At 28.0% G+C, this 24,532-nt stretch overlaps 1 protein-coding gene across 1 annotated transcript in view; it reads right to left on the minus strand.

Annotated features, from left to right (window-relative positions):
• Window positions 1-24,532, minus strand: part of rg (rugose) — a 209,974-nt gene that overhangs the window by 13,451 nt on the left and 171,991 nt on the right. The gene's annotated exons all lie outside the window — the stretch shown is intronic.

Consider the following 24,532-nt stretch of genomic DNA (forward strand, 5'->3'; position numbering starts at 1 on the left):
CCGGATTACCAAACTTCCATGCGACAATAAAGTTACAAAATAATTTACAGGTGATAACACTAAGCAGACGAGGATGCACGGGATGTAGATATTAATTACCAAAGAGGCGCCGTTCCATTAGGAGTACAAAAATCACGTTTCGCCTTCCTTCCTTCGACCAGATTACAACTCTTCGATCCTGTTTACACGGTCCTAACTCGATTTCGACGGCATCTAAATCGAATTAGTTGCTGCTCTATAATAGAACGCAGCGATGTCCCATTCGTCTGCTCTGACAGTAATGGGCAGATTTTCTCCCCTCCCTGTGACTCATCCCCTCTCTCCACGTAGGTTCTACTGAATCCTTTTGCGAAAATTATAGCCGCTGTTGGGATACTGATCAATTTCCAGCACAGCAATCCATAATAAATCTAAGTTGCTAGCATTTTTAAGTTTAATATGAAGTGTCGGTTCAAACGTGATTTCATAAGAGAAATTAGAATCGATTGCTAAATAGAAATTCCGCTTGATAACTGAATAAGAACTCTGAAACTGTCTTCTAGTTATGCCGAATTTTAACGTGTTCGCCATTCATCTCATTAAATATTTGGCACAAACTCTTGTTTAAAAAGAAACGAAGAAAAAATGTATTTATTTACTAAAATTGCTTATTTTATTTTCGCAGCTTTAGAAACTATAAATTAGTTATTTCATAAATGTTAACTCTTCCATTAAAGCAAACATGGCGTAGGTTTATATCAAAATAAACGATAGTTTTAAAATTTATGCTTTTTGGGGGGAATTTAAATGAAAACTATTGAAAAATCATAGGCGAATCTCAAGTTTTTCAAGAGTTCTAATCAAGATAAAATAATAATTTCAAGAACAAATCTAATAACATAAATGAATTTTGGTAGCGACATCAATCATCCCAGTTATACAATGTATATACTATAAAATATTTGAATTTTTATTAAAATTCTTGACCTAATCCGTAAGAAATCGTTACTTGACACAGATCTAAAATAAAACTTAAAAAAAATATTTAATTCCTAAGAAATTAGATTAAGTTACATAATTCTATATTCTAAAGCAGACTTATTTTATCTTATAATTGACGATTAAACGTTTCATTTAGTTTATTGTGATTAAATGCTTAATATTACATCTTGTTTATTTTAAATTATAGGAAGGGAGTCGGCGTCTTCTTTTTAATAAATTAATTTGAATAAAAATTGTAGTAGTCATTTTCCAATTTTACTTCAACACGATAAAATAAAACATTAGGCATATATTTCGATAATTTAATTTTAAATGCAAGTTAAAATTCATTTGAAACTGTATTTGTGCCAATATAAAGAATAAAACTTACGAAAAACTTTATTTAGTTAAGAAACAATCATTGAATTAGCTGTACTTAATTGAAATTTACTGTATACATTATCAGCCTGCGAAAATTAATGAGTGTTCATTTGTGATTAATATACATTAATCAATTTCCAAACAGTTGTTTCATAACTATTGTAAAATTATTAATTTGAAGAAACTATCCTCTTTTGAAATATTTAATAAAGACGCTTTTCACGTATGCGGAAGTTTAGAAATTTAATCTCAAAACAAATCTTGCTTATTAAAATAGCAGTACTTCCTTGTTTAAATTATATTTTATGAAAGAAGAAACTAACTTTTAATACTATTACAGTTTAATGAAATAATCTACATTTATTGAATCGTTTATTATGTAGGGCCTAATTACACAATAAATAGCCTATACAGAGTTTTAAAATAAGTTTGTGCGAGAAGGAATTTTAATACCTTCGCCAATTCGTTGTTTATCCTCTAAAACAACTTACAAGATTTCTATAAATTATAACTATTAACAATTACATCGTTTAATACAGTCAAACTGCTGAACGAGGACCACTGACGGCAAAATAAAAAATGGCCTTTGTTTGGAGGTTATTGTGTATGTGTATTTCCAAAAGATTCCCGAATTGTCGCCGTTTAGAAATGGCCGTCATCGAAAGTTCGTAATTAAAAAAAAAAAAAAAAAACTTCAGTTTTGAGAAGCTGCAACATAATGTAGAAAACGTTCCGATTAAAGTTGGCACTTCAAGAATAAAACTAGAAATTTCTGAATGATATATGATATTCTAGCAACTCGATTCAAGCTTAATCTACACGGCTTCTTAAATAATTTATCGAATTTGGGCAGAAACGATATAATTCAATCCGAGCGTTGGAATTAGATTTATTTTTTATAATTTGTTCTGAATATTCAAATTAATTTCCAGCGTTTTTAAATTCTGTTATATAGGTTCTGAAAAACGCTATTTTTTGAATTAAGATAATTTTATAGACATGAATATTTTTCTTGATATAATGTAAAAACAATAAAAAACATAGCTTTTGTTGTTTCCGTCTCGCCAATAAATTTCCATTAAAAATTTAGTTAGATTTACTCAATTTTAATCAAAAATTGCCCATTGCTTACTGAATATATTTTGAATATTCCATAACAAATTGATTTTTTAAATGGTTATTAAATTACATTTAGTTTCTATTATATAATCGACGAAATTGCAATACTTCTCTTTTGTAAAATTTCTGCTTTTCTTTAAATAACGAACCGTGTTAAAACCTCTCGTAATAAACTTCCTAAAGTAGTTTTAATTCTGTTTGTTAAACTAAAACCCGAATGCTTAAATCAAATGAATGCAATAAGAAGAAGCTTCAAATGAAACATTAGTCAAACTATCTTATTTTTCTTTATAAAAATGATAATGAAGTCATTGTATAATTACTAATACAGTGACAATTGTTTATTGATTGTAAAAGTTCAATCTTTTAATGATTTTCTAAGTGGTATTATTGTACTTTAAATTTCCGTTACATTCGATGAGCACAAATGGATGAGCAAGATCAGTAAAGTATTGAGAAGTTTCTTGATAAGTCAGAGAAAATAAGAAAATCATGGAAAACATATACCGTTAAAATAAAACAATTTTTCGAAATTTAGGCTAATTCATTAGACTGCAATTTTAAAAAATTGTAGACCTATAAATTCCCACTGTCTGTCTTTCCTTAATCTCGAGAACGGAGTTAGATAGATGAAAGACAAGAACAGATATGGAAGCCTTAGGGACAGGAAGTCGAGATTAACTATTTAAGAAGTTCCGATACAAACCGAAAGCCACGTTATTTCAATTCAAAAATCCCCCCGAAAGGTGTTAGATAGATGACCAGCACGACTCTGTCGTTAAAAGAAAAGTATGATGTACAGGGGCAAGAAACTACTGTACTAATTTGAGGTGGAAAGGATATATTTTAAATTAAATAAATTAAAAATATGATTAAAAATTGAAGCCCGGCATTGTGATGATGTCATAGTAATTATATAATTGCTCGTTTAACATGAGTTTATTTCAATTTATCAGATCTTTAGGTTAGGTTGTGTATATTTTATATGATTTTCGTAATTTATTATGTCTATTTGATCTTTTATAGAGAAACTATATTTTTATTTACATTTTAAAAACGAATAAGAAGTTTATTTTGTTAAAAATATTCAAACCAAATTTTATAAACTTAAGACACTTTTAAACATAATTTTCACATTAAGAAAGTCAATCTAATACTTAAATGTAATTAGTTTCAGTACTGTTCAATCACCCATATTGGCTAAAATGACGTTAGTAGAGATTCAACAATACATATTGCTCTGTCTAAATTCTAATCTCAATTATGGTTTATTAAAACACAACTAAATCTTATTTAACTTTTACTTTAATATATGATTATGACGGTAAGAATGGATAATTACTCCCTTCTATGGAATATATTCACTATCGAATACATACACTTCAAACATACATTTTAAGTTTTGTTAATTGCCACAATAAATTCAAAGTATATAATTTTATAAAATTCTATACAATTTAATTAAAAAAATAATTTCTATTATAAATTCTTAATTGAATTATTCGTTGAATAGATTTAATTCAGGCTGATTTTCTAATCAGCCTGAATTAAATCTATTCAACGTACCTATTCTAAACGTGGTTTACTTAAATTATTAAATAATACACTTATTTCTAAGAGTTTAAATTTAAGATAAAATTTTATGAACAACGACGTTTAAAGAATAACGTTTGTTAACATGAATTGCATTTTTACTGAAAAATATTCATGTTTTGTAATAAAACACATTCTAAAAGCGATCGCTATGAAATTTTAAATACAAAAATGTCAATATTTCAATTTATTCATTTTTGTTTTACTGAGTTTCACGCGCTTTCGTTTACTTAAAAATGTGCCTTAACTCTTACACGCTTGATATAAACCTTTCAAGTTTGTAATGAATAGAAGAATCTATTTTCTTTGACCCATTTTCAAATCAAAAACACCAGAAACATTTCTATGAAATATGATAGAAAATAACGAAACAATTCTCATTACAGAACTGTAATCATTAACCTCTTATCCCATTTTGTCTTCGGCTTTTATATTTCCGTACAGGCCTAAATAATGTTAGTGCATGACTCAACTAGATACTGTACTTCCGATTTAAAAATGAGGCTCTTATCCCAATTATGTAAAGATGACTTGGGGAGGCTAAGGGTGCAAATGGAAAAATCGAAAAATTAAAATAGTCGTAATATTTTTTAGTTTAAAAAGTTTCCCTTAATTCTATTTATAACTGAATTCTCATTCAAAAATACCGTGTATCAATTAAGTTACACAGTAATTTATATTAAGCGGTTTTTTTTAAGATTGATACTTTTTCGTTCAGAAAAACCCAACCTAAAGCTTTAAACGGCTGTAAACTAAAAGATACGTTCATATCTTTGGCATAATCAGTTCGGGGATCAATAATCAATTACTTTTTTCTTTTATTTCTTACAACACGAAATAATATAAAACTAAAAAATTTGCAAATTATATACGCTCTATGATAAATCTATAACAATAGACGAATAAAACTCAGTAATAAATATAACTAATATAAATTAATTACAGAACAGAAAATATATAACTTTACTTTTGGATATTCTGAAAAGTATAAAATTGAATAAATAAGAGGGTAATAAAATAAATTTTAAGGTTTTAATTACTTGAATCTCTACTACATTTTTAATTTAAATCGAAAATTACATCTTATCAAATTATACTCTGAATTAAACGTATTAAAATAATGGATCGACTAAATATACCTTTCCGGTCTCTAAATGACGAGAATTTTATTTAAAATTTATTCTTTAGTTTCCTATAATGAGTAAATTAATATCTTTGATCCACTTAAAAGTTATTTAGTCTTAAATTTCAGAAAAGAACAAGTTAAAATGCCCATGAAAGCTACAATAAAAATTTTTGAATATCTAATACATAACTAAACGAATAATTGAATAATAATAATAAAAAAAGAAACAAAATGCTGAATATTCATTACTGTCCACAGTCTGTATTGCCTAAGACTTATAGTTTAACTTACAATTTTAATTCGTGTAAAAGAATTTGAAAATGGGCAATTTAATAAATCAAACGAATTATACAGATTCATCGATAACTCGCATGTCTAAATAAATAGTTTATTGTATTTATATAATTATTCGTATTATAATATGTAGGCCTAAATACTCTTCACCTTTGGCAAAGTTTAACCAAAAAGAAATTACACGCTATACTCATTTCCGCATCGAATGAGCGAATCTAGATAAAAGTTAAACTTATAGAAAATAGTTTTCAGCAGAAAAACTTATTCGGAGAATTTTCAATAGAATAAATTACTGGTAGTAGATTCGACGGGAAGAAAACTTCTTAATCTGACAGGCTAAGCCGATTGCAATGATCGCTGTAAAACGGACATCATCAATCCGCTTAAGAGTTGCGTCTTAAGCTGACGTATCTCTCTGTATACAGAAAATCATTTGTTGAAATTGTTAAGCTGCAACCGGAGGATCATTATTCAGACGTCGTCCATTGAATTTTGTTACTCATTCCGAAGTTGCACCACCGAGAGGATTATATTGAACGGTAACATCATTTAATGAGGTGAAGCTGGCTGGTGAAGAGGCAGAACTGTCGGAAACGACACAGTCGCACTTAGTATTAGTTAAGCGTATTAGGCCAACCTGTTCTTTCGGATTCCGTTGAATTGATCGCCATTAGAAAATCACTGTCCCGACATAATGAGAAGCCTAGCCTATTTACGCCGATGCCTTCATAATGCTAATGGGAGACATCTGACTGTTGGTTGCGAAGAAGGGGGGGGAAATCCTTTCTGATGAATGCTTATCTGGCAAATGATGCTCTTTTCCTGTTTTTATCGATCGTTAAATCCACACGCATCGCAGCCACGCGATTTTTATGCTTTTATAATCACAAAATATATTCTAACAAAATGCGTCAAAATAAACGGTTTCTAGTTTGAAATTTCTTACAAAATCGGATGCTTTATGTATGTTTGATTTTAAATATCCTATTTAATTCTTATTGTTTATCATTACTAAATGAACGTTAAAAGAAACTCAATTTTATTTACATAAAATAGTAATTAAAATGGCGTTATATTAAATAAATATTGCAAGTAGTTATAAAAGAATAGAAATCATTCGCTAACATTCTTTACAATAAAAGGAATTCTAATCATGAGAAAATATGCTAACAACAATACAAGGAGAATTTAGGCTGTTTAAAATGAAACTGCATCAAAGATTTCTATTCTAATCGGAGTGAAGCTGTATCTAACTCCGCCTTCCAAAAACATTATTTACAATCGGATCGTGATACGTAAAATGATAGGTCGGTCTGTAAGCATCAGAAAAGATATATTCAGCAGTGACCACAAACATCTTACAAACTGTATTCATGATTCGCCAATTGAAAAGGAGCTCTTGACAACAAGTTCAATGAAAAATCCTAACAAAGAAGGAAAGAAAAAACTGTTTTAGAAAGGAAGATAAGAATTGCTCCAATCAGAAGAAGGAGAATACAGACAACTTCCCCGAAGAAATAGAGGGATTACCCAACACAATAGTCGTACTAAGACAGACCGAAAGGCTAATGATGCATAGAGAAACTTCCAATAGAGAATCCCCCATTAAACCGTTCCACCTTAGTGGATATGTCTAGAACCTCTATTCGTGTTCATTCCAGCAGAAGTAAGAGTTTTGTGAGAACTCCAAACTCGGTCATCGGACACTGCTTGTTTCTTCATCTCCATTTACAGAAGAGCCGCTTATGCCTTACAGGCTACATAAAAACCTTTTGGACAAACATTTTGAAATTCTGAACCCTATAACTTGTTTTGTAATAATATACTAAGATATAAAATTTTTGTACTTGATTACATAGAATCACCAGCAGTTCTTTGTTAACAATAATGAACTGTATCAGGTAAAGGTGACAATAGAAATGTATTTATTGCTTTAAAAAATCCACACAAATTTAGTTATTTTTTTAAATCAAGGTTATTTTTATATTTGTTGTTTAGATAAACATATATATAATGAAAATATTAGATGCATATTAGTAGGCTAGGAAAATAAATTCTAATTATTTAAGTTTTAGAGATGTGAAGTTTGTAGCAGTTAAGATTTATCAATAACATCTCATCTTAAGTAACTTTATTCAAGTTCCTTGTGGGGATTAATATTGATTATACTGAAATTCAGATTAATTCGATTTACAATTCGTGTTAGAATAGTTAATTACTAACTAATATCACTTGATTAAAGAGTCTATTTAATAAATAAACTACAATTTTTTATTTTTATAAATATTGTATACTGCAATATAGCACAAACTTTAATCTCTATCATATTTAGGCCCATTTGCGGCTATCAAACCTCAGAGCTTTCTGATGATTTCTGAAACAGAGATCTGTCTATAAAGCGAACAACTCTAATTTAGACATTTATTATTTCAATATAAATATAGATTCGTATATAAATATACGTATATATAGACTATTTTGCTTATATATTAATCAATATTTATATTCTGAAACATTTAAAAATGCTTGTAACTGACACATTATTATTATTTATCCAGAAATACGTTACAGCACAGCTAACATTTTATTAAAACGAGATTTTAAGAGCAATTAAATAATAAAATTCACTCAATTAATGAATGCTTGTTTATAGATATAATTAAAATATATAATTTTTATTTCATTGAATTCATACAACTTTTCATTTGGAAAAAATACGAATTATCGCTGAAACAAAACTTTCTCGAAAATCCCGTACAGTCCGTATACAGTTCAACACATTAATATTAAAACCATTAAGATTATACAGAAATATATTAATTTTGTATCCAAATATTTAATTCTTCATTTAATTTCTTTTTACATTTAAAGGATAAGACAGTTAAAGAAAATAACTAGCTTGGTTCCATATGAAATTACTCCAAATAATGATTCTGTGTAATGAATTTTACCAATTCTTTTCATTTAGACTCCAATATTTTTACATTATATTCTATTATTATAATAGACTTTTTAAACAAATAATTTTACCAAAATAATGAATATATATACAGTATTATTAATTTATATCGCTGAATATTTCAATAGCCATGATAATTAAACACCCTAAAAATCTTCAAAATTAAGTAGACATTAAAAAATAACCAGTCAAAAATAGAAGAACGTTTCCATAAAAAAAAAAAATAATAAATTATGCCAAAGTACGACTTAAATAAATCAAATTACCTTTAACCGGTAGTTTGATTTATTTATATAAGTAAATCTTGTTTAAGAAATATATGAAATATTTGAAGTCTTTTATACCTTTATCATTTTATATACCATATTTCTTATATCTTATTTTTATAAATCATATATATTTATTAGTTGAATATAGGTTTAAATCTATGTAATAATGATAATGGAATTCTAATATATAGTTTTTATCAGCGATTACAATTAAGAAAACTCAGATGCTCGCATAACTCCTATTTGAAAATTAAGTATGTAGGCCTACTGTACAGTACATTTCTTATAATGAAAGTTAACGACAAAGATTTAAGTTATAAAATAATTGAAGAGATTAACGGAAAAACGACAAAGTTTTTTTCTCTATTAAACTACAAGAAATATTCGTTTACAATTGGATAAAATGCAGTAATTTATGGGAACAAATTGTTTCTTTTAATAGTAGACTATTATGCTTTTTTAATAATAACATACTCAAATTGTGCCTTTTGTTACTTTCACCACAAACTACTCAATTCTTTTTGTATACGTATAGCTGTTGGATGTTAAAATTTAAGACAGAATACATTAATTCATACATTTTACCAAATAAACGAAAAATTTTTAATTCACAGAACCAATCTACATTTCCAAGTAATTAAATTCAATACGTGTATAAGCCTAATTTCGATTATTATTTTTATTTGGCCTAAAACTGAATTTCAAATGTCTATTTTAAAATGTCCTTAATAATGCATAAAATTATATAGTTCATTCAACTTCCGGTTCGGTTTGACCGGAATTAACCAAAATTCGGTTTTTAAAATTCGTCATTCGCAAAATAGGAGAAAACATGTCGTAAATTATCCATTTAACATTTTCTAATCATTGAGAAATGGCAAAATGTAACATATTCCTTAAGTTTCAGGCCCGAATTGAAAAGATTTTAAGACTAATTTTCACAATAGTGAATTCAAATACTATTGGAATTAGGTGTTTACTACACTTTATGATCTATGTCATTTACAGTACTTTCAAAATGTATAAGAGTGCCTTACGTATTATGTATTAAAAGATATATATAAAACAGTAAAGTATAGTGTTTGAAAAGCTCGCTGTATACGAAACAAGACTTTATTTTTTGTTTGCTAACGAATCAATTTTGTTTAAAATATCAACGTTAAAACATAAGATTAAGAATTATAAATCTCGTTTTTATTTACATCTTATTATTATGTTACACTTAAATACGCCGAAATAATGATTGTCGGTGAAAAAGAGTCAACGCCGTTGGAATGAATATCTATAGCGTAAGGTCACGAACTTGTCGACCAGGTCGTAAACTGTGTCCGTCATTTGATGTTTAGGACGGAGGCTGTTAAACAAACACACGACACAATAGACGGGAGGGGACGGTACATGATTTACCGGACAGGCCTCGATCAGCGGGAGGCGGCGTCCGCCGTGCAAACGAGGAGGCCTACGACTGGGATCCGTTTGCTGGTCATTGTCGAGCATTGGCCTTTGAAAAACTCAATACAACCTTCATACTTTCGATATATTTTTCGCGTGATCGATAAGTAAACAATCACCTTTCGTTATAATACAGTTACGACTCACTATCTACCGCTTACAAACGATAAAACGGAATATTTTCTGCCACGTTAGAATAATTATTAAGAATCGTGACGACAGAATTTAATCGGGACTATATTGTAAATCTTTTACGTCCAAAGTAAACTGAACGTAATCTAAAAATGAAAATTAGTGACTACTCGGACCCAATGTCCCCACTTCGCGACAACCTGTCAGAATACAGAAAAAAGAAACAAAGGAACACGACGGTGACTGCCTGCAGGGCTACAGATATCCATCTAAGAGGTCAGAGGTCGGAGAATTCAGACGTCAGGACTGTAGCGTGACTGACGACGTCTCCACTGTCAGTCAGTTAGATCGGAATTTTAAGGACTCCTAGTCAGATCTAAAATTTATCTGGAAAAAATAATATCTAATTCGTTTTACTTCGAGAAGAATCGACTCTTATCGAAAAGGATCGCAGATTCGTGCCGAAGGAAAGACCTTTCGAGGGACGGATCTAACGAACGACAGACCTAATAATTGATGAGTAAAGTGCGTCGGTAACGAGAGATACGGTTTGGACAGAGGGCAAATAATTGTGCCGAGTCCGGTTTGAATTTGAATTCTCAGGTTGAAGATAGTGGATAGATAAGAAGAGTAGAGAACGGCAGATGTGCCATGTTCTCCCGCGGGAGTCGGAGGCGCGAGTAACACGATGCCGCAGATAGCCCACTCACTCTGTTCTATTGGTGTCTTCTGGACCGGAAATACCATCTAATAACTGCTCTTTTTAATGTCTTACATTGACAGACAGCTGGTTCTGCCCGTGTATACCAAACATTGCAAATCGAAAAATACTTGGCAGACGTACGGTTAGCGAATTCTTTCCAGACCAACAAACGGGGAAAAATGTGTTAAGCAGTAGCGGATAGCATTACCGAATCGACGGACGATGGCCTACCCTAAACAAACACTGGAACGGAGAGATAAAAGCGATGCCGGCTCGTCTGGTTGTCTTCAAACGGACATAATCCGGTAGGCACACACTCCACTCTCTTCCATTGTCACGTATGTGTCAACAACGAACCAACGATATGCTTATCAAGAGCTGTAAGTGTGCTGCTAAACACAGCTATTTGGCGGTTGATGACAACCGACGAGACGTTAGTTTTGTTTCCGATTGTTACGGCATCAAATAAAGAAAATGAATGATAATAATTTACTAGTTCCAATCCCGTTATATATGTGGGGAAATATTCCAACAATCGCTTCTTCGCAAAAACGATACGCGCAAAGGCAGTTTTAAATTGTTGATAACAATTAAACGATAGACTGCAGGATATTAAATATTGATAAAATTTGAACGTTTCCCATCTCAATATTGCCATTTCGCAGTGCTTATTTCGCAATTTACATTTGTATTACAAGTTAATTATATAAGACTATTCTCAACAGTCGCGAGCATCGCAGGTTTTTAAAATACCCGTAGAAAATATTAAATTAGCCTACATTCCATTCGAAGCGCTAAGATTTCGCATTTAAAATTAAAAATAAAAAGATAATTTTAAAAAATCTTAAATATTCTGAGATTTTATTGTTCTCTAAAGACTTAAGTTCGGAAAACTTAAAAGTAGCAATATTTAAAATATAGACTTTCTGTAGATAGCGTATCCACAGAAAGTCACAATGGGTTAGTGTTTTCTGACTGAGTCAAAATGGGTTAGTGTTTTCAAATAATAATAAATTGCAATAAATTTTTGAATTCACGCATAAATTCTAAAAGAGAGAAAGAGAGAGAGAGAGAAATACAACTCGATTCGATTTTATTACGAATTTTTAATAATTTTCTGTTAACTCAAACAAATTAATCATATTAACAGAAATTACAAAGGTAAATTTACATTTTATCTTGGAAGAATATTAATATATAGGCTAATAACAGAATTTTAATTAGCATCTGCTTTATACAGTTAGAAAACAGATCTCGTATTTTAATATATGCAATGACTATTCAGAAAGAAAAAATCATTGAAATTGACTCAAGAATAAAATTTTATAAATTATTAATCTTATTACAGTTATAATTAACAAAAATGTGAATTAAAGAATAATTAAAATAGAGTTAAAATTTATTATGAAATAAATTATACAGATTTATTGTATACAGATGCTAATCGCTTTTATTTAAAAAGTTTAAAGTATTAAAATAAATATTTTTAAACGAGATACCCTAACTACAGTATACTCATTTTTCGCTTTTCAATTCTACCTCCCATAATTGACAATAAAATATTTAGTTCATCTCATAAATCAGTTATTTTTGGCATATTCTATTTGGCATTATTTTTATTTATCTAAATTCTAGATGCCATCCTTTCTCTCAATTATCAAAATGTTCTTATAATTATGCAATTATTATTATTCGGCGATATTAATTTCTTAATTCTACCTGAAAGATGCTTTGAAACGTATTTATTTATTGTAAACTTCAACGAAATATATCCCCTTTCTCCTACAATTAGGTCTTCATCAATTGATAATTCAAAAAAAAATTCATATTTCTAATCTACTGTTAACTGTAGGTCAGAGCTGAATATTAAAAAAATATCCTGACATACCGTTATTTCTATAATATATAAATGATTTTAATCTTATAAACTTATATTTAAGAAACTTATAATCGTGTATAATTTTTCGAAAATTCGTTGTTTTTGATAAATATGAACATTAAAAAGAGAAATCTTTACATGAATCTTGCTGTCAACATCTATAAACAAACGGTTCAAAAAATTGGACCGATAGAAAAAGTCATCAATACACAGATTTAATATAATATTTTTCGTAAAGTTAAAAATTCTCCAGAGTTATATAAAAAATTAAATACTTTAGAAATTCAAAATTTCTTTCAACTTTAGGCCTAGCTTTACCGATCAAAGCTAGGCCTAAAACTGATAAAATTGCAAGAAGTCAAAGTCAATTAAGCGGGTTCTTTTTAATTCTTTTACAAAAAATATGTAAATAAATTAAGAAACCTGTAAAAGACATAAAATGTTTAGTGAATACACCTACTCTACTTCTGTAGTTCGAATAAAATCTGACATTAATTACATTAATAATCTTTATCTTATAATCTGTAGTATAAAATATGTAATACAGATAAATAAATTGATGAAAAATCTCTCTCTAAATCTAATTAATTGGGAAAATATACAATAGTAAATAAAATGAAATACAATTCCAAATTTTACTGGAATGTTCATCATCGTCACTACATTACACAATCAGCAGTAGTATTATTTATTACCAATTACATTTCTTGTTTGTTAAACAATTTTTAAACAGTGTTTTGCATCTTTAACATTTACAATTTTTACGTATTTTTAAAATCATCATAGCTACAAATAAAAATGTTCACCACTTAACAAGATTACCTGATAAAGATAGAAGCAAGAAGTACTTTATTCTTGAATGTTAATAAATTCTCACGGTTAAACACTAGTAGAAAAACACTACGTGGAATATTCAAAATGCAAGCCTATATTTTAACATTCGTATTTCAAAGCAACTTTTGTTAATATCACTTTCTAGAATATCGTTAAATGAATAGTCTTATTCACAAATTCGTAGGAATAAACTAATCATCACACATTTTGTAAGCTGTTATAATCGTATAAAACTAGGAAATAACAAACAATAAAAAAGAAACCAAGAATTTACTTGATAACCTTAATTAAATGATAGATATGACTGTAGAAAATGTTAAATAGAATTGTCAATTTTGTTTCTCCAGAAATAAGTAGAAAAAAAAAATACAAGAAGACATTTTAACTCAAAAAGAAATAAATAACTATTTAGAAAATGACTAATAAAATCAATAACTTAACAGTTTATTATTAATTCAAGCAATAAAGTTTCGGAACACGAAGAATTACGCACAGAATATAATACACATTTTTATAATAATAATAATATAGCAATATTTAATTGAATTCAATGCATCAAATTTACAGATCAAGTTCGTGAAATTTATAATCATCCAAATCTATAAAGAATCTTCAGAGAGATAAATTATCGAAATGCTAAGATTAAAGCCCTCTCATACGCTACGATATTAGTTCTTTAAATATTCACAACTTTTCAATAAAATATATTTTCATAAATATCAAAGATATTTGCAATTTTTCCAAATTTGTTCCACAGTTTTTCTTTACTTATTTCATGTTTAAAACAGTATCATATTTTACCATTTTATAACATTAAAACTATATTATTTGACAGCTTACAATGTTTTAAATTTTGTGCTTTGTACAAACCATTACAAGAAACGCTGAAATGTTTTGTATCTTCGCATTGCAGTACTTAATACAGATTTATTTATTTTTAATTTTTATCTTCCCGCGTCTTTTCCTTTGAACTGTAATTAGATAGTTTAAATATTTCAATCGTGTAAGGACTTATAATTAGGACATGTCAAATAACACTAGTTACAAGTAAAAGTAAACTATTTAGATTGTTAATAACTTAATAATTTTATAGGTTAGATAGGTTATTAAATAATCCATTAAACACAACATGAGGATAAGTCGTAAAAAGAATTTTACATAGAATTTAATTGCCATACAGTACGCTAAGTCTTTCATCAATTGTGCAATGTAAGTAAATAGCGTGGCATATATTCAATGGCAAAAACATACAATCTCTCCATTAATAGAAATAATGCTGTTATTAACATTACTTCTATTGATAATTGTATAACAAAAACTGTTTTCAATTAACACATAATGGCAACAAGAAACGCTAAAATTATCGATATGTGTTATTTTCTTGATTTTTATTTTTATATCGTCATCAATTATTTATTTTTTTATTCCTACACTTTACTATTTGATACCAGCTCATACAGTTACTCTTTTTCTCGCCGATTTCTAAACTCGACGTTTTTTGTTAATCAGAAAACTCGTAACCGCATTACAGACTGAGTCGAGGATTAATTTTATTTATATCGAGAAAACACATTGAATAATTGGGCGTAAAAAAACTACTTAAAAACATCATGAATACAACTCTTTCACGTCACTATTTGACGGATTGTGCGCTAATAATAAAATAACTGAGTAATGAAGACGTAAAAGTCTAATTAAAGTTTCTAATGTTGGTCCAGATAATAATTTAAACCCAATGAAAGAGATTTATGAACACTACAGATATAGAGCACCTTAAATAATAAGCTTACACTTGTACATACGTAAAACAGTAAACACTGTAGAACCGCGATTATCCGAGGCGAATCTAAGTGAATGCCATAGTTTTCTTATGTATTAATGTATTGATATTACAAAATGATTTGTTTCTGTTACCATTATCATTCAAATTCAATTTGAGACAAACCATTCACATAAAAATGTAATTACACCAATAATACACATTTTTATTCTCAAAATTGTTTTATGTATTAGCTTTATAATAGATTAGGCTATATTTAAAAGAATGTTTCTGTATATGATTAAATTCACTAAAGTATAGAGACTTAAGTGATAAAATGTAAATATTTTATATTCATAATTTTTAATCCGAAATTATTGTGGCTGTCCGTATTATCCGAGGTACCATTGGTCTACATTAGTTCGGATAATAGGGGTTCTACTGTAACTAAGGGGTTGTTTTCTTGTAATAAAGTTGCCTTATTCATTATAGAAATATATCCTGCAATAATAAAAGTGCCAATGATGCAAATTAATATGTAAGATATTTAATCCAATATTTCACTTAAAACTTTATCACAAAATCAAATTGTTTTTAGTGTTTAAAATATTTTTAACTTGAAATAATTGAGAGAGAGAACTATAATCAAACCACTATATCTAAAGAAACGATAATTTAAAATTTACAAGAAAAAAGTTAAAATAAATCATTTGGGCTTTAGTAATTCATAATTTGTTAACTGAAATATATCGACTTTAATATAAATTTTTTTAGGATTTCTTTATAGGATATTTATTTTACAGTATAATTCATGTACAGTACAATCGGCAAAGTAAATCTTTTATTTCTGATACATAGATATAGACAGATATTGCATAATATATATTTTAAATTTCTGTTCATGTTATGTTAGTATTTGATTTTCTAAAACGTATTTACACACAACTGCATATTTGCTTATTTTCTCTTCTTAGTGAATCTTCAAACAAATCCTAACTTTCTGAGAAGTGATTCAAGTTATTATATATACCAAAATGCCTTGCTTATTGTTAATTTGCCACACGCAATAAGCCAAAATAACTGAATTTTACCCTTTTTTACTAGAGCTTTTCTCTATGTTTTTGATCAAACACAGCGATCCACGATAAACTTGGGCCAATCCGCAATGTCCACATTCCTACTTTTATGATTTCTAATAAACTTAACTCCTGCAAAATCCATTATGCTGTGCGTAAGATCTAAGTGAGTGCATAAAATATTTCATAACATTAAACAACAGAATAAATTTTCTTATTATATTTCAGAATATGATCAAATAAGTCAAAAACTAAGTAGCAAAGCTGGTTATTATAAAACGTTGTTTCCTAATAATATCAGCAATATCTGAAATATATAAATAGGCTACATATTCACAAACAAATATAATACATTAATGCATTTAAATAATAAAAAAATTCTCAAATTAATGTTAACAGAATCATAAGGACGAGCTCTTTGTTGTCGCGTGTCTTTTGTTTGAACGATATTATCTTAAACTTTATAATTTTTTAAATGCATATATTACAGCATATATAATTAAATTGATATCAGATGGTGTTTAATAGACCTATCCCATTTAATAAATACTATAATCGATAAACAGAATAAACTTTGACAAAAAAACAAAATCTTGATAACACAACCTGTTCTGTTCTGGTTGGAATACGATTTAAAAAAAACTTATAACTAAGGCCCAGAGGCAATAAATCTTAAACTATTAATTTTAATACTAATTCTCATATAATTAAAAATTTACAGCAATCACTGCTGTATAATAATTCTGAAAGATAATTAAGTAAATGGATTTATATTAAATAAATTTTTACGATTATCATTTTACGATCAAATTACGTATCTTTTCTTAAAAAATCGCATTAAAAGAAGGCTAAAGTTAAATTTAAATCACCATTAATTTTGAGAAGAAAAAAGTGTATAAAATCTAATGGTTGTTCCTTTTATGATAAATCATCCCTAAATCCAAATTGACATCCCTAATTATTGTAGGAGCCCAAAGATTCCCTCCCTGACATGATCGGAAGTGAGGGAGCAACAATGAGTGTTGTAGGCCGAAGATCAAATTTCTCGATAATTAGATTTTCCTCGGAGATATGCATCAAGAGAACTAATGCATCAACATCCGTTTTATCTCTACTTAATCCGAAAGCTCTAAGCAAATAATTCGGGAATCAAATTTCGCTATTTTATCCCATTATTATATAACATCACGACCTTAAATTACTAGTAATCGTTACTATTATTGTATTATTTCGCCGTTCTAGTGTTAACTAGAACGAGATTCTTATAGCCTGTATCATAAAAAACAAATTAGCCTTACTTACATGGTAAAAAAAAAGATTTTTACAGTATATTGTTACTAATATCCATACTCTATGTTAACTTTGTGTATTTAATTAGAGTTTGTTCAATGTATAAAACATATTATGTGCAATGTGCTTTAAAATACAGCAATTCATTAAAAAAATCACACTTCTTTTACAATAGGAAAATTTAGACCTCATCTTACATATATGTAATTAGTTATTTTTTTACATCAATAACTGTATGAATATAACAGAAAACCCATATAGAGCAATAAGCTGTTTCCAAGTAAATCAGCCCACATCACAAGATTATCAGTGAGCACCACTCAACTCAGCTTTTCTCCACACAAATCTATTCTGACGATCATTACGCATCACTTATTGGTTTAAGGGTCGACATCAGAAAGAGAAAAGTGCTCCCAATCTTGTTAAAAGACGTCATCGAAACACCAAAACAAAAATTTGACTATTCAGAACTTCCGGCATTTAGAATTTTATATCGTTGGTAGCGAGGAAACCATTAAATGTAGAAAACAATGAATTGTGCCACTCTAATTTAATGACTCCACTGTGAAATCACAACTAATCAGTCCAAGAATAAAAATCCATCTACTACAAGCGATAGCAGCTGCACCTTTTTATGCAATTTACACATGAAACATCAAAGAAATGTAGCGACTTTATTAACAGGTCTGGAATAACCTGTCTAAAGAGAATATTTGACTTCTTAGTGGGATAAGTTCCTCGATGAAAGAATTCTTACAGAAGCAATTGCCATTAACGATTCTCACATTGCGACTTCACTGAAAATGGCTCGGGTATCAGCCGCGGAATCCTAAATCGCCAATTATCTCGGCTTATATGATACTATAAACAGCAAGGGCAGTCCAAGAACGTAGTATATCGCACATTACTAACACCAACAACCCTATCCCTGCCCACAAAATTATAAATCTAACAAATAATAGACACAGTTAAACGCGCCAATGTTGTTTATCTATTTTCCTTTTGATAATTAAAAATTGATGACGATGAATAGAATAAATGCTTTTACAAATACTATTTAATGCTAAAAACAATTAATTCATGTAACATAAATTAAAACATTTTCATATTTCCACTTAGAAAGTCGGCGATAAATCAGATATTTCAGATTTTACATTAATTATCGATACAGCTCTAACAACAATTAAAAATTTATTCTGCAATAATCAAATAATAAAAACATCAATAATAATAAATTAAAATTCCGTTTAAGTAACGACATAATACCTAAAAAAGTAGAGTTTTTCTCGAAATTTTAAATACCTACTTGTCTATTATTATTATAGTGTAGTGTAGCTTTCCCTATAAAATTACTTGTAACTTATTATTTAAAAAAAAAAAAATAATAATAATAAATTTAGAAACGTTGGGGAATATCTACTGAATTGCATTTTGCTATTGAACAATTAATATAGGCTATATATATATAATATTTTTGTAAATACATTAATCTTAATTTTTATAATTATTCCTAGTGTTAACTTTTTTCTTAAATTCAATGAAGGTTTAACTAACTTAGAATTAATTACAACAGGATCGCTACTTTTTCTTTTCATGAATAGAGTTTTTTTTTCATTAATAAAAAATTTGAAAAAGTGAGAACTCTTTATTCTTAACAAGAATAATTTTAATTTTACTGCCTGTAAAAAAAACAACGAATCTTTTAATGAACATTATAAATACCAAAAATATTTTAAAATGCGACAATTTATTTTCCCTTCGAAAGAAAAGTTCAATAACGAATTCAAATTATTTATTTCCATCAATCTGATGTGGCAAATATTGGTTTAGCACGCGGACATATAAACAGGATAAGGAATAAATGCTAAAATTATATTAATTTAGTGACTATTATCGGCAAATACTGCAAATTAGATTTTTGCTAAAGTATTACAAAAAATGAACTTGTTTCATTTATCTTATTTTCTAAATTTTCATTCGATTTAATAACAAAATTTTTATTTGTTTTCATATTTCGAATTTTATAAGATTCAAAAAGACTTATAAACTTATTCGTAACACTAAACAGTAAAAAGTTTACAATGTACAGTACAGTATAATACAGTACTTAACAGTTACATTTCTATCAGATTTAGAAATAAAAATCTAATTGATAAAATTTATGAAGTAATTAGCATTCCCAGCAGAGTAGAATTTGATTATTTATAGTTTTATTGGGTTAAGCCTATATAATTTGATACTATCACATTATATATTAATTTGCTTAGTATATTGCGTTAATATTTATATCAAAATATTAATTTTAAAAATTTTCAAATTTACATTAGTGAATTTTGCCGAAATTAAGATGAAGTTTATATTAAGTGAAAATAAATTATTTTAATAATAATATAATGCATAAAAATAAATCACTACCAAACAATTACTTTTCAGTCTAAAACCTGCTAAAACGAATACAAGTTATTAATTTACTTGAAATTTAGCAAATGCGATTATTTATCTGATAATTTTTGAAGATTTTTGAAAATGACTGCAATGAATAAACGAAACCATCTTAAATACGTCTATTTGTAGAGGTCTTCGAATCATCACTTTATATAACTGAATAATTTTAAAGCATTTAATTTAAAAAAAAAAAATTCAATAGTACTAGAAATATCATGCATTAAATCAATAAATTAATTTATACATTTCCGTTGAACATATTTAGCGTCTTACTTTCTACTGACAGATGAAGATTACACTTATAATGCTATTGAAATCAATAGATGTCTTCTGTGAAATTACAAGTCGATTTATTAAAAAATGCAAGTTTTTCCCAAGTTTAATAATTGTGAACATCGTGAATTCATTTCTTAAAAATGACTGTAAAGTTTCAATTTAAAAGGACTCGAAAAGATCTTTATTATAATTTTTTTTTTTTTAAATTTAAGTATGATAAACCAAATTTTACGTCAATATCGCTATTATTATACGTTACTAAAATCGAAAATTATTGTCTATATGCCATTCAAAGTGATTCAATGTTACCTATTAATACTTAATATGTTTTAAAAACATACAGCAACTAAAAAAGCTATAAAATTTATTTTATTATGCTGCATGATCATTATCAGATTCGTTCGTTTTAACAATAATTTAACTTTTTAGAAAAACAATTAAAAAAATTAAATTTACGCTTGATTTAAGGCTGTTTATTTTAAATAATATTTCATTACAGGGCTTCGAATTTCATACCAAATCAACGAATTTCTGCATTCATCAACAATCCATCTTCACAAATACTTCTAACATAAGGGAAAACATGTAAAGATGATAAAACATTAATTTTACAGTTCATCGTGAGGTATTCTCTCATAAAAATAAATAATTAAGAAGAAAAAATTCCAAAACTAGAAAAAATTTTCAAAACAAAAACTAAGAATTATTCCACGGTTTGATTTTATTTACTATTTTACAATCACAATATAAAAATATTTGAACTACAAATCCCTTATTCACTTTTCTAATTTGTAGATATTAATCAAATTACATACTTTTTAAATAGATTAAACATTTTGTACTAAATTACTCTCTCTCTCTCGCTAAACTCTGACTTTGCCATAGCAATATTTTTCTTTTTTCCCCTTTGAATAATCTTAAAAGAACAATAACGATACATTTATCTACTTTAATACTTTTCAATTAGATTAAACTTAATATTAATCGAACGAAAAGTATTATAAAAGTTATTTATTTTCGATTTCTCTTCAATCTTTGTTAAGTTTAATAAACCTGGATGTATCATCTTAAAATTATGTAGATTTGTAATCATCAAATTACACATGGACATTAAATCTGTATCTTTAAGATAACGATAGTCTTTTATGATGTGTAATCTGATTGTAAAAGAAGATAATTATTTTTTGCAAAAGAGACATTTAGATCCAATACGAAGGATAATTTTTATGAGACCGAAGCTGTAAAATGTATTTTACGTTCATTTTTTCCTTCTTTTTTTAATGAAGAAAACTTCAAATGACTACGGATTGGATGAATTGGAATACTAAACCTGACATTAAAGAAAATGAAAAGATTTTAATCCAATCTCTTAGTTAATCGAATTAATGATAGAATATTAGTTAATTTTGTACATAAAAATTTCTAAAATATACAAGCCTTAGTATAATTATAGCCTTTTTAATATGACTCTTAATACTGTAAACTTAAATATAAAAATACGGCCCAATTCTAATTAGAATGTTTATGAGATCAAATAAAAGGGGAAAGTCTCATATGATAAAATCTTAGTAAATCTATGCTATGTGGACAAATTACGATGAGACTTAATATCTTAGGCTATCTACCTAAGATAAAAACATATTTACAGTTTATCTCAATAAGATGGCGCAAACTATGTAACTTTTATAGATAAGTCTATACGTGGTACGATCCAAAAGTTCGGGGACTGCAGTAATCTATGACAACAAAAGCATGTATTTGAAGTTACAGCGTGTGAAATGGATTCTACCAAACCACCTCTACGTGTTCAGGTTAATTTCACCCATGTCATGTGATTAAACCGCGAGCGCTGCTGTTTTTTCCGGAGATAGTTACCTTTGTTCTGCGACGTAATAAAAGTGGAGTTTCAAGAACAACCTCCAACATTTCGACTTCGCCATGGTAGAATCACCGTACACCTTTCTTAGCAATTTTAAAGTCTCTGTAGGTGTTTTACCTAAACGCTGACAAAATTTAATGTTGGAGGTTGTTCTTGAAACTCCACTTTTATTACGTCGCAGAACAAAGGTAACTATCTCCGGAAAAAAACAGCAACGCTCGCGGTTTAATTACATGACATGGGTGAAATTAACCTGAACACGTAGAGGTGGTTTGGTAGAATCCATTTCATACGCTGTAACTTCAAATACATGCTTTTGTTGTCATAGATTACTGCAGTCCCCGAACTTTTGGATCGTACCACGTATAAACTGTTTAAATTGAGCTACATCTCAAAAATTTTACGAAAAAAATCGATTTATCAGATTTTTAAATCAAATTGTAGCGACTGGATTTCAGTAACATTATCGAATTGTGTCGTTGGTCTTAATTCTGTCTACCTAGGAGAAGGAAATGAGATAAGAAAAGACGTAAGAATTCAAACTGCCTATGGAAAAACATCATTAGAATTAAGATAGAATTCGAAGACAGATTCTAATAGTTGGAAATGAGTGATCATTAAACTGATTTATTAACAGAATCGTATATTTGTCATTAAAATAGTTTAATAACCCAAAATTTCATTAATAAGATTTAAATTCTTTGTCATTTTTAAGCACAGACAGATTATTATTTCAAACAGACGTTGTTATAAAAATGGTAAGTATTTTGAATATGGAAAAAACCCCTCTCCTTTTACTTCTTAAATAACAGAAGTACTATAGATAACCTACCATAAAAAATTTCGCTTTAAAAGGTTTCACAATTTAATTTTGTACATTTGTGTTTTGTTCTTTTAAGTTTTAACGTAAGGAAGTTACCATTAGATATTTTCGTATTGGTTGTAAGAGATTATAATAGGCAAGTTTCAAACCTTAGGAGTGAAAGAAACTCACAATTGAATTTAAGCGTTTTCTTTTACCAATGAAAAATTAGACCTATTTCCAAAGGATGCTGAGTAAATATCATACATTAATACTAACTACAATCTATAATTCTGAACAATGTCTTATAGAAAAGTGTCATATTGCAACAATAATTTAAAATAATTGTAATGAATTAACCATATGACGACAACAACATAGTAATGTTGTCGTCGTCATATGGAATTTTGTGACCACTGTAAGTGCATATTCTTTTGGAAACAGAACTAGTTTTTACTTAAGTTTATTTTCATTCTGGCCATTTATTAATTTCTTCTGATGACTTGAGATAGATAATTTTTCCTATCAATTTAAATTTATGACTACCAGAGAAGACTACCTTGATGAATCTAGTTAATCAGGCTTTCAACGGTAGGCCCTACTTTTATTACATTTTCATTCCACTCAAACATTACTATCTGATAATTAGTCCTATAAATAATTTATGGAGGTTTTGTAAACGCAAAAATAAAATTTTTTTTAATCATCAGCGAAAAAGATACTCTATTAATAATGATATCACGAAGTTAGAAGCTTATACGATATGCAAACAAATTTAAAATGTAGCCTACACAGTACATACATAGGCCTATTCTATGAAACCGTTATCCACATTTTTAATGATATTTAATTTAAATACATCAGCTTTTTCATCAAAATTTTTGAATTTTAAAACAATTATTATATTTTTATTATTGCGAATGTTATTTTAATAAAAATAAAAACAAAATCAGATTAACTATTTCTACGGACTCAGAAAATGCTCCAGAAAATTATTAAGATTGTAAAAGACCTCGTAGAACTGTAAATTAACTGTTTTTCACAAGCTTATGAGTTTTTACGCTCTTATCTAAGAATTTCATCGTTTTTGATAATAAAAGCTGGCTTTCCAGAACTAAAAAGATATTAAATTGCTTCAAAACGTTTAAAGATGTAATCTAAGATAATAGTATTCATAGAGTACAACTCTAAGAAATTAAATAATGCTTAACTCTGTTTACTTTAAAATTAGAATTGTTTTTAAGAGAACTTTCACTTCAAAAGAAATAGATAATTTATATCAAGTTTTAACTTTTCTAATAATA

This window comes from Centruroides vittatus, unplaced genomic scaffold, assembly GCF_030686945.1.
Source record: "Centruroides vittatus isolate TY-2023 unplaced genomic scaffold, ASM3068694v2 scaffold_386, whole genome shotgun sequence".
Taxonomy (NCBI): domain Eukaryota; kingdom Metazoa; phylum Arthropoda; class Arachnida; order Scorpiones; family Buthidae; genus Centruroides; species Centruroides vittatus.